The following is a 17,650-nucleotide window of genomic DNA, read 5'->3' on the forward strand; positions in this document are numbered from 1 at the left end:
ATTGAATCTCTCTCAAGATAGATATACAAGTGCAAGCTCATAAGAAATATCTCTTAAAGATTGATGTACAAACTTTAGCTCTCAACTAGAGTATATATGAATATAAGTGAAGCTCAAAATTCTATAAATGATATGAATAAGAGAAAATGATATAAGTGAAGAACAAAAGCTCTAATTAGCTCAATAAGATCACTCAAGTGAAGAATAGAGCAAAAGCTCTATGAAGATTCGAATTAGAACAAAAGCCCTTTGAATCCTAAGTTAAATCTCTCAAGATTTGTATATGAGTGAATGAGAGAGATGAAAAGAAGATTTGAGAATAAAAGCTCTCTTTAATGCAATGTGAAGGCTTTCAAATGATGTCTCTTAGTTATCAAGACATTCCTCACTCTATTTATAGAGTTTCCAAGCTCAATATAGCTATTGGGAGTGGAATGCACGAGGGTCGAGAAGAAAATAGCCGTTGTAGTTTGAAATCTGCAGATTTGCGACCAAACCGGTCGACATGTGGCTAAACCGGTTGACATCTTGGCTTGAACCAATTGATGTATTTTGTAAACCAGTCGACATCTCTTGCAAACCAATCGACATCTACTGAGCTCCATTTGGACATTTGCTACTGCCTAGATACCGGTCGACATGTGTGTCAAACCGGTCGACATGTGTAAGCTTCAACTTGAATTTTTGCTACTACCTAGATACCGGTCGACATGTGTATCAAACCAGTCGACATGTGTATTCAGTTTTGACAGACAGCTTATGCATAGGACTTTCAGTACAGGACATCTGCACACAGCTTACATTTAAGTAAATGTGTTTACTTTAATTTATATGTCCATTTACTTTAAGTTTACAATGTAAATAAGGAAGTACCCCCCATTTGGATTCAATAAAAAATACTAGAAAATTGAAATCCAACTAAATCAAAATGTAGAAATTCAGTTTTAGTATAAATTTGGATTTCTAACAGTTTTCGTAAAAATGAATCCTTGTGTAGACCAATGTAGAATTGATGAAAAAATCCCATAAAATCAGTTTAGGCTATTTGAAGTATAAAGAGTTATTACCGGGAAAATTTATTTTGAAATAATCATTATTTCAAAAATTCATTTTTCACACTTAGCTATTTTTCATACTTGGCCAGAAAGACAGTTTTTCATCAAGTGCATACTAGGGTCCTAATGTCCTTTACTAAGGCTTTAGAGATGAGTAATTAAGTTCTAAGCCTTAGACTCTACTTTCTATAGACCAAAGTGAATGATGTAATTGATGTGCATGGTTCTAGCATTTTAACTCAAGTGTTGAGTTTTTTTCAAAGCTTATGCATGCTTGAACTAACTCACTCTTTAGCAAAGACTTCATATGACAATTATATATAAATGAAGTGCATAGTCTATTGCTAATGGATATAGGAGCATATGAATGATGATATAATATGCATAGTCCTATAGAGATGAGCTTCAAATGGATTCATAGATACTTTGATATTGAATCCTAAACACTCACCATCTTATCTACCCTTTTCTTCAAGCTTTGTTCATGATCTTTAGGCTTTGAGGTAGTCTTGCTTTCTTCCTTCCTTTGAGTTGCTTTCTTGCTCATTGTAGTCCAAGCTATCTTTCTTTGCAACTTCAACTCTTCTTTGTATCCATTTCTTTCCTTGATGTGATCTTAAGTAATGGAATACTTGAAATGATTTTTATAGCTTCATTGAGGTCATTCTTTGAATGTGAATAATCTATATAACACTCAATGAAAACATTAGTCTTTAAACACCATTAATGATTTGTTATCATCAAAACAACTAGATTGTCCTTGGATGAAATCCTTAAGGTCAACACTATGGTTTATTGATTCCGTTCTCTATTGGAATATATACATGGCGGGGCACAAGATTCAGAGGAGGGGCGATTATCTGACAGCCCTTTACTCTTTCTACACCGAGCACTGGGTGTCTATTCCCGCGCTTATCTAGAGCATGATGAGGAAGTTGTATGACAAGTACATCAGCAAGGAGACGCTCGGACGGGCTAAGTCTCTTCCTTTTAGCCACCTCATCACCCAGATCCTCATCAACCAGCGCTACCCCGTCCATCCTCAAAAGCATCCCGAGAGAGGTTCCTATCACTACCTCAAGAAGGACTGGAACAAGACCTACCGTTCCATTATTACCAAGCTTCAGGACCACGCAGTACTGGCTACAACGGAGTTGGAGCTGGAGGAGGTATAGGTACAGGCCCAGGCTTAGGCAGAGGCAGAGGCACCTGCAGAGGTAGCAGCGGCACATCCCGCAGCGGACGACGCACCAGTCGATCCAGCTACCGAGCATTTAGATATAGACTTAGAGTGCCCTGCAGACGACGCAGAGCAGGACTCTCCAGCCAGGTCGCCCATTCATGAGCAGGAGCAGACTCAGGAGCTTTCTTCTAATTCATCTATGCTTGAGCCTCTAGATATGACCCCCGGCTTTAGAGTACGTCTGCAGACGCTTGAGGATGCTGTTGTTTCCATCCGAGCTGACCTCATAGCCCACAAAGCTGACTTTGCTGCCTACTGCACGGATGTCGAGACCATATTCAGAGATTTATCCAGAGACATCCGCGGAGACAGACTTGCCCGTCCTACCTCATCCTCATGAGCTCCTAGTCCTTTCTATCTTATGATCCTTCTCTCATTTTGATACTTTACTATTGTCACTGCACATTATTATTTTAACAGCCGGTTTGTCGGCTTTGATATTTTTGTTGTACCTGCACTTTATCCATTTTATATATATCTATTTTTGCTATGGATGTTATATGATTGTATTCTCATATCTGTATGTTTGACTCCATCAGGTGCATCACAATGACTTCAGTGAGAGAGTGCTACCCAATTTCCAGGACCACCTTTATACCTCTCTCATTTCTTTATTTGTTTATCCCATTTACACTTGCATGTCCACTGTGCACTGATTATCCCATTTTGTTATTTGATAAGTTTATCCAACTGCCAATTTTCAGGACCACAGTTCATCCCAAGTTTAGGGGGGCCATGCCACCCACTTCGGATACTTCAGTTCCTATCATTTTTGCTTAGTTGCACTGGTATACTCTTTCCTTTATTCTCTTTTCACATTGAGGACATTGTGCAATTTAAGTTTAGGGGGACTAATGTTTTACAGTGTTAGTTTTAAATTCAAATTTTGAGCATGACTTGTGTATTTGAGGGATATTTCTATGATTGGTCCATATCTAGCTATGATTTTGATCTTTTGAGGACTATATTGCTTAAAATTTAAAAATTGCTTGACTTGAGAGTTCAATACTCCTTGTATGCCTTATGAATGCCATTTAGGAGTAAACTTTTCAAAAAATTAATATCATGCTTGCACTTGTGGTCCACATCATCTTGATTTTGCGATTGTTTTGAGATTCACTCTAGTCTTCTACACTAGTACAGGCGCACACTAGCATTCATTTGTGGGGTACATGCTTTATTGATTATTGAATTGGTTATATCCCAATTGAGCTAGTAGTGCATTGAAAGCTTTCATTCTTGATAAAGGTGGATAACAATCCCTTTTCACTAATTAGCCGGGATTCTAGCCTCATCAAGCACTGAACTTCTCACACCGAAAGGTGGAGGGCCCAAACTCAAGGTTAATAATTGAATTAAAAAAAAAAAAGGCAATAAAAAAGAAAGTGAGGACTTCTCCCAAAAAGGTGAGAAGTGAAAAATGATTAGATGGTTGTTGTCTTGATCTGTAGACTAGTTGATTTAAACTTGTAAGTCCGTAGGGGTATTTGAATGCCTAATGCCCTAAAGCCGTCAGGTTTGGGAGTCATTGACCTAACGCTCGACCTCATGAATCGCTAGAAAGCTTAATAGATCATCACATTGCACCATACTTCCATCTTTGATCCTAAAAAAATAAAAAAAAATAAAAAATAAAAATCGAGTGAAAAGAATAAGCGTACCTAGATGAATAAAGCTTTAATAAAAGGTCCACTTTTTATCTTGATGATCGGTACTAGATTTGTGTGCTAGTTTGAGGGTAAGGATGTGATTAATTCTTTAGTTAGCTAAGATAGCAACATATTTGATGCCAGTCCACTCAAAAAGGATTCTAGAATTGTTTTGATTTACATGATCATTTTCTTGATGTGTGGAGGACCATATTTGTTTGCTTGATGTTGAGATTTTGGGAGATTGTTTAGAAATGTTTGAAAAATTACATACTTGAAGTAGTTTTCTCCCAATGCTTGTTTGCAATATTGGTACCTCTTTTGAAAGAATGAGCTTAATGCTTGTGGGTACCATTTCTGGAAACCCTCACGAGACTTCACTCGTCCACTAGGGGTAACTTAGGGGTTTAAAAGGCTTGTTGCATATGCTAAGTGCAATCGTGTTCCCTACGAAAGTGGCGTTATCCATTTATTGTTTTCTAGTTCATAGTTGTATAATTATTCATTTCATTCCTTTACTTTCTAGTTCATTGCTAGGGACTAGCAATATTTAAGTTTGGGGGTGTGATGAGCGCTGAAAAGTGCGTATTTAAACCCCTTAAGCTTAGGTATTCTCGTACCTTTATCTATCTTACTTTATCGTTTTATATTGATTTTGTATTATTTCCTTTTTCAGGCACTTATCCCGAAAATAAGCTAACTTAGACAAATAAGAGCTTAATTGAAGCAATTCTAGGATTCAACAAAGAAGGAGCAAAGTGGAGAAAGAGAGAAGCAAATGAAGCCAAATGTGACAAGCAGCAAAGTTCGATCGATCCAAGTCTAAGGTTCGATCAATCGAACAATGATCGATCTCAACACTTCAAGATAGATCCAAGCCTTGACCCAAAAGTATAAAGTTCCAAAAGTTCGATCGATTTAACACCATCCTTCGATCGATCGAACACTTTTGTCCTTATTCAAATGATTGATCCTATCTACAGCTGTACCACCCACTAACCACTTTTGTCCTTTTCCCAAAAATATCTCGGATTTGTCTTTTTCCAAAAAGCTCAGCCAATTGGATCGATCCAGCCTAAGTTTGATAGATCTCAGCCAGTTCGATCGATCCAAGACCAAGGTTCGTTCGATCGAACTTCCTCTAGTGCAAAAAAGTTAAAATTCCACCTCATTGAAAGTTATCCTTTATCCAATCATTAGGGAATATTGTGTGCACGACCCCAGCTCATTTTAGGTGTCATTTTGACCTACCTATATAAGGATAAGGATTGCTTTTTACAAGGGGAGCCAACATTATTTTCATATCATCTCTTGGAGAGGAAGCTTAGAGGAGGAAGAGGCTAGAGACACCATTAGAGTTCTTCATCAACAAGAAACAGATTTCAACCATGGAGTTAGCCCTTGAGAGTTGGAGCAACATCACCATGAGTGGCTAAACATCCTCTTGGGGCTAGAGCTAGCCCCAAGCATGCTTTTTATATCTTAATCTTGTGTATTATTGAGGGATTAGTGTTGTAATTGATGTTTTGACACTTTGATTTATATAGATCTTGTTTATTCAATGATTTATGTGGTTTAATGCTTCCAATTGATCATTTCATTCTATCCATATGTCTATGTATGCTAGAATAGATGTTCATGTGCTTGTCTCTAGATTTTGTGTTATTGATGCATGTCTATGTGTATTGATGCTATAAATTTGGAGATTGTCAAAACATAGTGCTTAAAGGAATGCTTTTGTGATTCTCTTGATGGTTCATACTTATCTCTTGATGGATTGTGCCTCTCCCCTAGTTTATTTTCATGCTAGTAGAGTATATGTAGTGTAGTTGTAGTGTAGTGTTAAATGGGAGGACAATCTATGCTTGTTGTTTGATGATCCAAGCTTTTAAATGCAAGTAACATATGTCTTTATCCTTGTGTTGTATTTGGATTGTGAGCTTAATGAAAGGATTAATGACTTGTTTTGATTTATTGTGTCTTTTACATGTTGTTTAGACAATATATGCTTCATTGCTTAGATATATTGTGCCTTTCACATGATGTTTAGACAATACATGCTTAACTAGTCATCCTTACTTGTTGAATCAACCAAACACACACACCAATATTACAACACACCATTTGCCCTCATTAATCACTTGTCAATGATATAGAAATGCATTGCTTGGTGGTGATCTTTAAACCCCAAGACCTCTCTCTCTTACTTACTCTTAATTGCATTCTTTTGCTATCATTTAGCTTAATCTAGTTGCTCTTTAATCAACCAACCAACCAATTGTTTGATCACTCGACCTACTAGCCCTAATTGTGATTCCACGACATTGCTCAATCCTCATAATCCCTTGGGACGATCCCTACTCACCCTAGCTATATTTTTAGTGAAAGGCAGTAGTGGCTTCTATAAATGTAAAACTCTTGGCCCTCGCCTTAATGCATACTTATCAGGCTTGACGGTGGTGCAGCGACATACCCCCGGTCATGAAGCTACACTCTAATTTAGGTAGTCAAGCATGTGGAACTTTGAGGGATTATGCTTAATTCTTGATTCTATGAAATTCTTGAAGATAGTGTAGCAATTTTGTGTTGCTACATATCATTGCCATATATCTAATTTATTTCCTAAGTTAACCACAAACTAGCATGTTAATAGGGTAGGTAGTGGATTCACTTCCTTGGTCCCCTCTACATTATTTTTATCTCTTCAATTCCTTGCAAGTATTGTTTTATGCAATCTCTAATTCCTAGTTTCTAAGTAACAAATCAAACACAACCCTTTTACCCCCCTTTCATCAAACTAAAAGTGATTTTACAATCTTGATTGCCATAAACTAGCAATCCCAATGGTTCGACTTACCCGTCCAATAGCCCTATTTTACAATGATTTGTGCTATTGCAAAGGGTTGATTATTATTGATAGTTGATGAGACCCGATCATTGCCTCGAACCCTTGTTCGATGACAAAGTAAACATTGTTCATCCAAAACCATAAGGCCGTCTTGAACGACACAACTGCGTCTGAGGCCATAATGTCAGGGTTACGTAGTCCATCGAACCCGATAGCTTGTCCAGCTGGACCATAATTGTAGTTCCATGATAGCTGAATAGGACCTCGGCCATAGTAACCCTTGCCTGCTACACATAGATACTGTGTATTTGTTTTGTTGCAGTAGTCCTTAGAGGGTCCATCTATTTCTTCAGTATAGCAAAAGTCTGCACAAACAAAAGATTTAATTAATAAATTTGCTTGTTATAATATTCACGATTTATGATAAAAGTTTATTACTTGTATATGATGTTCAAATTACTATAACAAAGCTCTATTAGCAATAAAAAACTTCATTTTTTTCCTTATGTGTGCATTCCTGTTTTTATTGACACACATGCACATACATATTTATATGCCAATACTTCATACTTGTACCAAAATGTGCTACCACCGTTTTAAAAACTTTATGATGTGTTGTGTGTATGTATATATATGTAATGTATTTATGTAGATGTTGGTGTGTGTTATGAACTTGAGAAAGTCAAAAACTTGTGAATGTATATGCACATGCACATAGATGCGTGCACTAACATACATGTATAGTATTATCTCTCTCCCATATTAGTAGTTCTCTATTTTATTTTTAGAAGTCACAGATTAGTTGTCCATTTTAAAAAGTCAAAGCAAATAAGTCTTATCTTTCCATCATTATCCTTTATATTTTTTAAAAAAATTAAACTTGGTAGCTATACATATCTAAAATAAAAAGGACAAGTTGGTAATTTTAAAAGGTGTAATGGATTAACTACTTATCCCCTTAAAAACTCCAATCTCTAAACATGGATATCTAATATGTGACGGATAGAGTATCTATCTGTATAGGTGCCCATAATTTTAATAAAGAACAAGAAAATTCTGCTAATATATAAATATATATAATAATAGAGCATCTCCAGCAGTCTGTTAAAATACTCATGTAAAATATATTATCTATTTTACCATAAAAAAAAGCTCAAATTAGTTAATTAGCTAGGCATCTGACTACCAATATATATGACTATGTAATTACGCTGATAGTACTTTTAACATAATGTGCTACAACTACAAGCTTACACCGCAATTGAAATGATATATATATATGCAAGTCTATGCAAATATATTTGTATTGTCCAATTTCATGAATTAAAGTATATAAACACATACATGCATGCACTAGCATATACACAATATTTTTGTATATCTATCTACCTATAAATTTCTATTTGTTTAGAAAGAGATGATGAACTTACGTCCAGTTTCATGTGTTATATGTGCAAAGAAAGCTGCAATCTCGCGCTTGGATTCATCAGCAGAGCCGGAGCCAAATTGAGAATAAGCATTGGCAGCCTCAATGAATGCAGCTCTGGTGTAGAAGCTCTTTCCAGCACAGCCTGCACCGCTTGGCCGATGATGTTGTGAAACAAAAGTTACGCGGGGTGCGAAAATAGTTAGTTGATTTTAATTGTGGTTAACTCCTTTAATGACCTAGATCTGATTATTAGGTCAACTTGCTCAATTTTATGATTGATTAAATTATATGATCAATTTAAACATACACAATCACAAATATATGTAAAATAAAGCAAGTTGGAGTTAAAGAGATTGCACCAGGATTTTAGTGAGGAAATCCCAGTTGATAAAATACGTCAACTGTTTGTATGGAAAAAACCTCGTGAACTATTCAGTTCAAAGTAAACCAATCCACTATGTTTGAAACAAAGTATACCGAACTTTGACTCTGGCTCACACCCTATCATTCTACCAAACACCAATTACTGACAATCATCTAGCTTTGCGACTCCCCATCGAACAGCAACTTGACCTCAGGCTTATGCTTAATATTTGTAGAAGAGTAACAGGTAGATCAAGCAACACTCCACGAATGCTCCAACCCTTTCAAAGTGTGATTGCTTTTACTTCTGTTCTTCAAGACCTGAACTCAGTTGTAGAAGAATTAAATCATGCTCTTCATACGGAATATATGTATCTTCAATATAGCTCCAATTCCGATGAGATAAAGAACAACACAACTAAATCACTCATAAATATATATGTGTGCTCTTAAAAATAAATTCAGAATAATTAGATTTGATTTTCTGAATTTTCTCTCTCTAAAAGGCATTCTAAAAATATATGATTTATGATCCCTAAAGCCATGAATAAACCAATGTGTATGACACGGTTTATATAGAGTTTATAAAGTCCTAATCCCTCTGAAAATATGAAAAATTTTGTGCATAGGACTTGGAAAGAAGTTAGAATCAAAAAGGAAACAATCAGAATAAGGTAACTTGGAAACCTGATGCTGCCAGGACTACTTGAACCGGTTCAGAGGGGCTGAACCGGTTCAAGATGACCAGTAAAGAATCCCTTGAATTCTTGAACCGATTCAGCCCTCTTGAACCGATTCAAGATGGACAGTCTTGAAATTTTGGTAATTCTACCGATATTGAACATGTTCGATAAATCTTGAGCCAGTTCAAGATGGACAGAATGTAAAAACTTGTTCCGAACCTTCCAAAACCCTTCCTATATGTTCTCACTACTCCTCAAAACTTCTTAAAGCATTGTTCTCATCATCTCGAAGTGTAGTATATATATTATGAACACTTGAACTTCATCAAATCCGCATCCGATCTTTAATCTTCGAAATTTTGAACCGAAAGATTATAACTCGATCGGACTTGTTTTGACAACGAAATTAGCCAATTACAAAATATATATCTCACAGATGTCATTGAAGAATGCGTCGGTCACAATGTCAGCCACTGAGCTAGCACCGCTAGGAGTAGGAGTAGTAGGCGTGGTGGTGCCGGTGCCAGGACCCGCTTGGCAACCGTCTCCGCAATAGTCATTGCCAGTGCCATAGTACCCATACATAATGCAACACAAACCGACGGCTCAACCGCAGTTTTGAGCCACCACGGATTCCGACAGAGATCCGGGGAGGATTCCCGCCAAAATGAGTGTGATGAGTAAGGTGTTTTCTAAATTGAAAGCAACCATGTTGAAAAGAAGTAATGTTAGAAGTGAAATATATGTGTGGTGTAATGATAAGGTTGGGACATGGTGAGGTATTTATAATGCCAAGTCCATGGAAAGTGCACGGTTGTTTCAAATGCAATTTTACTATTGTGCGTATGGTTTGGTCCATGCAAGACTTTGACTTGGCAATACGAGGGGTAAGTATTTTATTTCATTTTATTTTCGAGGACGGCCACTACTAATTAATGGCATGACTACAATGTCCAGATATAAATTTCCCAAGTTTTTTTTTTTTATATATTGTCAAAAATATATTTATTATGGGACTATTGCAACGCCCAAAAAGTTTAGCTTTATTACGAGTGATAATATATCAGGGTTTCTTTCTCAGTGTTAGTAGAGAATACATCAATAAACAACAATTTTAATTTGGAATTTGAAATTTTGATTTGAATGCTGGCCATTTTATTATATAGTAAAATTATTTTTCCAATACATATAGGTACATCCACGAAAGTTTTTAAAAAAAAAAAAAAGGGTCATTTTAACTAACATAATTTATACTTTTTTTTTCTTTTTGAAATTTGAATTTGTATGACTTCGTTGCGTGAAACTTCATCTACTGGAAGGGAGTCATTTATTAAGAGGGAACCATGTCAACAAAGAGGAAAAAAAAATCTTTGACAGGGGAAAAAAAAAATTAATAATGAAAAGGGAAGGAGAAGAAGAAAACCAAAAAAGCCATATCATGTACAAAGAAATATGGAAATATGATCTATTTTTCTTGATGGTTTTATTCAAAATAATAAAAAATCAAAGACACGTATGTACGCTGGGAAATTTAGCGAATTAAGGAAAAAAAAAAAAAAAAAAAAACAAAGAAGTTTTGCAACATATATAATTAAGTTTTGGGTAAATTACAAACCCTTATGAGGTTTGCTATAATAATATGGATGTGTCCCCTTACTTGAAATATTATATTCATATCTCTTTGTTATATATAAATATGTTTTTACACAAAATTGTAAGGTAAACCTTTAATACGCATAATCACATAGCAAAATCAGACATTTGCGGATAATTATTATTATTATTTATGCATAAAATCTGAATATTTTTTTTAAAATTGAATAAAATAATCTTACAAGGGTTATATTGGTATTTTGAAATTTGAATTGTTGGTTGCTACTAATAATCAACATTGACTGGAATCGACCATGGAAAATCCTTTATAAAATTGTGTTTAAAAAAATCAATGCAACTTTCAAGACCAATTAGGAGGTCTATATATATATATATATATAATCATCGACTGACTCAAAGAGTTAAGGTTAGTGCAATTTACACTAATTAATTTTTTTATATAGACATATATATTAAGAAAACTCATAAACCCAATTGATAATAGCATCACACTAACACAATTGGTCAAGCGGCTGCTGAACCCTAGCAGCATCACCCCACTCTACATACATTATATTTTTATCCCTCCAAAAAAAAAAAAAAAAAACACACACGCACACACTTTGTGACATGTATGCTCTACATACATTGTATTTCTTAAACGCGTGCTTTATTTTTCTATGTAATTTTGACTTTTGAAATTCTACTTTCTCAATTTGAATGACAAGGGCTGTCATAAGATTGGTTAGGAGATAGAGAAACTTGCTTACATTTGGCAATTTTACAGAAAACGTAATATACTTGGACACCATTGTCTAATTTGTTTTAAACCAAATATTTCAACCTTTCAGCATCAAGGCATATGTGAGAACAAAGTAGATCTTAAAAATAAATAAATAAATAAAAAATGCTGGTTGTTTTAGGGTTTGTTTGGATTTCCCTTATATTCAGATGGGTATTATTTACACTTTACATAAATTGTGATATAGAAATCGAACATTTTAAATAGAAACATTTAAATCTCTCCTAAGGTTGCTTGGGCAAATAATATCTTGAACAATTAAAGTATTTATATATTTTTTTTTATAATTTCAACATTTGCACTTATTATATTATAAGAACAATATAAAAGCAATCACTATTAACTTCCCCACGAAGCTTTGGGGACCCTTATATCGATAATTTCATGACCACCACCACCTTCATTTTTCGTCACGAGCTTAGCATAGCAGCTACTCATTGTCCCAATGCATCCAATTTCGAAATGAAAACGTTTTTACCACTCAATACATGGAAAATTTATAATGAAAATGTCATTTTCATCATAAATTATAGTTTGTCTCGACTCATGAGCCTAACTTTTATTTTGAGATGTCCAATTTGTAATGGCAAATGCAAGACTTGTATTATTGTATATATCATATACTTGGAGGATAAAAGAACTTGCTTGTATATGGCACTAAAGTGGCATTGTCTATTTTGGACCACAATATGAAACTAAATATTTTCGGGAAAATAAAAAATTTCCAAATGAGATGGACACTAAAAACTTAGTATCCTCACCACCTACTTGAGAGTTCAAATCCAAATATTAAAAACTGGTGATACTATATCATTGATCACTACATGCCAGTATTTAATAAGCTGATGATACTATATCATCGACTACAATTGAATCAATTAATTTTTTCTCGAAACCACGTAACCAAAAACCAAAATACCTAACTGAACTAAACTTTGCAATGGCTAAGAAACACAAGACCAAAGGCTCGCTAAGTCTAGCTTTCAACTTAGAGATCTGTGGTAAGGGGAACAAAATTAATCGAATGAATAAGAAAAAACCAGAATTAATTCTACTTGATTTTGATTTCCCATATTTCGTTGAAGCCCAGATAAGGAAGTCAGGCCAACTAGAAAACATGGAAACCACTGTTGGGATTTATATGCCCTGGCATAGCAAATTCCTATTTGGATTAAAGTAACATAAGTTCATGACGTTTCTGAAATATTTATGTTTTTATACAATTGGTGAATTCAATGTATTATGTTTCGATTCATTATAGAATTGATAGTGTCCACTTGATTACAAGAGATATTTATATATGTATGTGATGGCGATCAATATATGAATATAAATAGTAATCATAAATGGTTCATAGTCGGTAATTATGGATGGACTCATAATTAATTAAGACTTGAACTGGATCCGCGTTAGGTTGAGATATAGTGCGAGAGCCGTCATATGCAATTGCTCCCTATCACCGTCATGGCATTTGACTCTTAAGCATGAGAAAATTATAGACTCTTTTATTAATTAATAATTACTTTGATTTATTCGGCGGATTCTTCGGGATCCTTAGACCGACACTTTGAGTAGTTATGTAATTAATAGTTAGAGGGTTATATTTTTAATATTTGCATCATTACTACTTGTATTTATTTTGTATTGATTATGGTTGATCACAAAGTAAATTCGAAGGCCTTCGTATGTTTTTAGACAAAATGATTTATTATATATTTATTTATTTAAATTATTATTTTTGTCAAACAAATGTTTTTATTGTGATCGAGCCAGAAATAATCAATGGTACGAAAATAAATATATTAATTAACTAGTCGGATTGATGGCTTTATTTATCCGATAACTAATTATGCATAGAGGGGTCAAAGTGCAATATTGACTTAGAGGTTATTTATTATTTAATTGGAATTCAATTAATTTCTTTTAGTTGAGTAGAAATTAATTTATGAATTAATTGAATTGAGTCCATGAACCGGGCCAATTATTAATTCATTGTAGCTAATAAAATAATAGGCCCAATGGATTCTCACTCATAGCCCAACTTGATATTGGAATCATATTAGATTTGAGACATGTGAATTAGAGATTGAGAAGGATTTGTAGTTTCCTTTTCTTTATCTTTATATTGCCTATAAATATACATGGTCTATGTATATTTTTGGGTGTGATTTTTATGAGAAGGAAAAAGGAATATATTTTCTCTCTCTAGAAAATTAAGGTTTATGTTCTCATCTAATGGAGGCTCCCACAAGCCTAGTTTTCCAAGGTCATTCATGGAGGCTTATGAGTGATTCCTAAAGGCAAAATAATTACCAAAAAGATGGAGATCCAAGGAGAAGGCATCTTCCTAAGGGATCTACGATAAGTGAGAACATTCACTTTAGAGGAAAGTTTTAAAGGTTTACTCAGACCTTTGATGTAAGTATTCAATCTGTTAATTGAATGATACATCATATTTTATTTTTGCATAAAACTTGTCTCTATGTGATGAATCAAGATCTATGAATCAAAATCCCTCGAAAAGTTTTTAAAATTAGCACGTTTCCCAACAGTGGTATCAGAGCATGGTTTGATTCATTACTAGAGATCATGATTTTATGAAAATCATCATTCATGGATCCAAATTTATATATGCATATGTATATATTTTTATATGATCATGATGTATGTATATTTGTGATTGGATGAATATTGATAAATGTTTGGGTCATGGATGAAGCTTATAGGTTATTGGAATGTAATTTTATCTTTGGATGAATGTAATTAAGGCTTTGATTTAGCCGTTTGAAAGTTCAATGATGTAATTTAATTTTTTCCATTGTATTTCAAATTGTAAATTTTTTTAAAGCCATGTAATCTTCATAAAAGGATGCTATGAAGCTTCAGGAAGGTCCAAAAGGGTGAAATTAGGCTTCAAGAATTTTCTAGAATTTTTCCGGAATTTTTTGGAATTTTTCTGGAATTTTTTGGGCTTAATTATAATTTTCTGGGATTTTTTATTAATTTTTTGAAATTTACCAGTGATCGGAGTAATGCCGGCGGCGAGGGACATTGCCGAAAGGTGGACGGATGATCCGGTGTGGCGCAGTGCATATGCACGCGCACCAGCAGCCTTCAGATCAAAGATCAGAAGCGAAAAAGATCCCATGCAGCGCATTCCATAGTACGCTATATGAGCGCCCAATGGGAATGCGCGTGAGATACACGCGCCGAGTGATGCGGCGCAACTACAAGACAAGCGCGTGGAATCACGCACTGCATCATCTACAAAGCGCGTGCAGGCGCGTCTCACGCGCTGACATGCACACCTAGCGCGTGCAGGCGCGTTCCACGCGCCCCAGGCGAGGGCCTGCGCGTGGGGGTGCGTGGAGGCCCGTGCAGTGTCCTGCTGCTTGCGCCCGGCGCGTGTGAGCACATGTGGGGCCCTCCGGGCGCATTCCAAGCGGTGTTTTGCTTCTCCAAACGAGTACCAGCCTTCTGCGGGTGTTCACAGGTCATTGATTGGCCCTCACGCTATTATTAGAGCAGTTAAATGTTAAAAGCTAAATCCATTGGCCATTTAATTTGCTTTATCTGTCATTTATTGTTATATGTGATGTATGAAATAATTAATTGCTAATTATTATTGTTCATGCATTGGATCCATGATATTTAATTAAATGACTTGATTTATATTAATTAAATTATAAAAATTAATTGGATTTGATTACTAATTAATTTGAGGGCACTTATTGGGAAATAAAAAATTATTTTTGTAAATTATTTTTTGTGCCTCAAATTAAATATTAGTGAATCATTTAAAGTCCAAATATTTTTTAAATTTAATTGGATTAAAATCAAGGCGTTTTGCATGCATTATATCATGTAAATGAATAAATTCAAAACCCTAATTATGAATGATTAAAAATTGAGTGGGAGCGAGAATTTTTATACATTACCCCATGGCCTTCGTTATTAATACCATTGTAATTAGATCTTCAAAAATAAGGCCCCACGCATAATTTGAAGAGTCTTAATATTACAAGAATGGTTGTCTTATGAAAATAATAATATTAAATGTTCATTGTAATTAAATCTTTAAAAATAAGGCCCTACGCATGATTTAAAGAGTCTAGATTATAATGACAAGATATTTAATATTTTTACTTTTCATTAGAGTTTTAATAATGTTATACACTCAATCTAAAATCAATAGTGTTAGTTCCCCAACGGAGTGGTCTACACTAGGTAATTTTAGAAAGGCTAAACATAATTGGGAATCATTTCATATAGATAGATAAGGCATTGTCTTAAAAGATATGGAGATGATGGGATTTGCCCGCCAATAGCAATAATGAACTTCGCCAACCGAATAAGTTATTGGCGTATTGGTTATCCGATTTTTCATGCAGTTGTTAAGGGACCCACATATTATTATTTTAATGGAAGTACTCACCTAATAGCAAATGAATCCCAACAATAGTAATAATGAATTCCTCCATCAGGATAAGTTATTGACGCATTGATTGGATGATTTATTATGCTACGAAGTTGAGGGACCCACATTAATTAAAATGGATTGTTTACCAATAATGATAATGATCTCTTATTCTATTTGAGATTTGTTATATTATTTGGCTAACAAACTCATTTTAATTTTAAATATGCATGATAGTATTAATAATTCACCTTGCATATTGTATGAATGCATTTATATTCAGATTAATTATGTATAATCCAGTTTATCTGCTTGCTTACATATTCAATGTATGTGGACCTCTTTTATAATGACTGGAAAAGGAACTTAGATATTTTATTCACAACGTAAGAGTACAAAATGTATTTAATACTCCTATACCTAATTCCTTTATTTTAAGATACTTAATGAGATGTTTTAGTGAGATTAGATAGGACATATGCCTAAGTACTGTGTCAAATTTAAATACCATCAAGATAGCCTAAGGATCTCCAGTTTGATATCGGATTTTGAAAAATGATTGTTTATTATTTAAAAATTGAACTGGAGGTCAATAGGGCTGACTTGAATGGTAAGTTTCAAATTGACATGATTATTGCCTTGTTACCAAATTCGTTCGGCTCTTTCAGAATAGACTAAATAAGGAATCAGTTTGAGTTCACACTCGCTGATATTCTTATAGAATTGGTAACAGATAAAGGGATAATCAAAAGTATAGGTGTTCCTATTAATCTAACCTAGTCTATACCATCTTCTTCTAGGCCCAAGTGGAAGGGCAAAGTAAAGAAGAAGGATGATAATAAGACTAGGCTAGCACAAAACATGGGTATTCAAAAAAGGTTAAAAGGAATAAGGCAGCGTATGTTGAGGGCGAAGGAAATTGTTTCTTTTGCCGTTAACTAAGACACTCAAGGATAAACTGTCTAAGCAATGACATGGCATAGGAAAATATATATTTAATCATTGAGCCATGTTATGTGGTTGCATCTATTAATTCCTGATGGATAGATTCTGGAGCCACTAAACATGTTTGCAATTCGTTGCAAGGATTTCAGGAATCTAGAAGTCTCGATGATGTGGATATATATTTATCTTTTAACCTGATGCAAAGGTTGTAGCAAAGTCAATGGGAGTATTACATCTGAAATAAGATAGTATGATGATATTAGTATTAGAGAACTATCTTTATGCACAGAAGTTAGACGCTATCTAATTCTTGTTTCACTTGTGGTTTATAAAAACTAGATTGTTATTTTGTAAAACTGGTTTTATAAGATTGAATAGATATGCGATTGCTTCTGGTGCATTGAAAGATGGTTAATATACTATAATCACAAGCTCTTATGATTTGCAGGATGTAGAAACTAATGTTGCATCTTCTAGATTAAATGTTAAGAGAAAATTTGTTATTCCTGACTCATTGTATTTTTTGGTGTCTATTTTTGGGTTGTAATCAATCAAAATGAGATTCAAAGATTGGTCAAAGAAGGTTTATTAACTAGTGAGGCAGAGGAGCCTAAACCAAACTT

At 34.5% G+C, this 17,650-nt stretch overlaps 1 pseudogene; it reads right to left on the reverse strand.

The window, feature by feature from the left end:
• LOC132275487 (endochitinase PR4-like) overlaps positions 1-9,981 on the reverse strand; it is a 30,840-nt pseudogene extending 20,859 nt beyond the window's left edge.
• Positions 9,982-17,650: the final 7,669 nt, after the last annotated feature.

This window comes from Cornus florida, unplaced genomic scaffold, assembly GCF_030987335.1.
Source record: "Cornus florida cultivar Cherokee Brave unplaced genomic scaffold, ASM3098733v1 CherokeeBrave_3.0.0_Hap2_Chr01, whole genome shotgun sequence".
NCBI classification, from domain to species: domain Eukaryota; kingdom Viridiplantae; phylum Streptophyta; class Magnoliopsida; order Cornales; family Cornaceae; genus Cornus; species Cornus florida.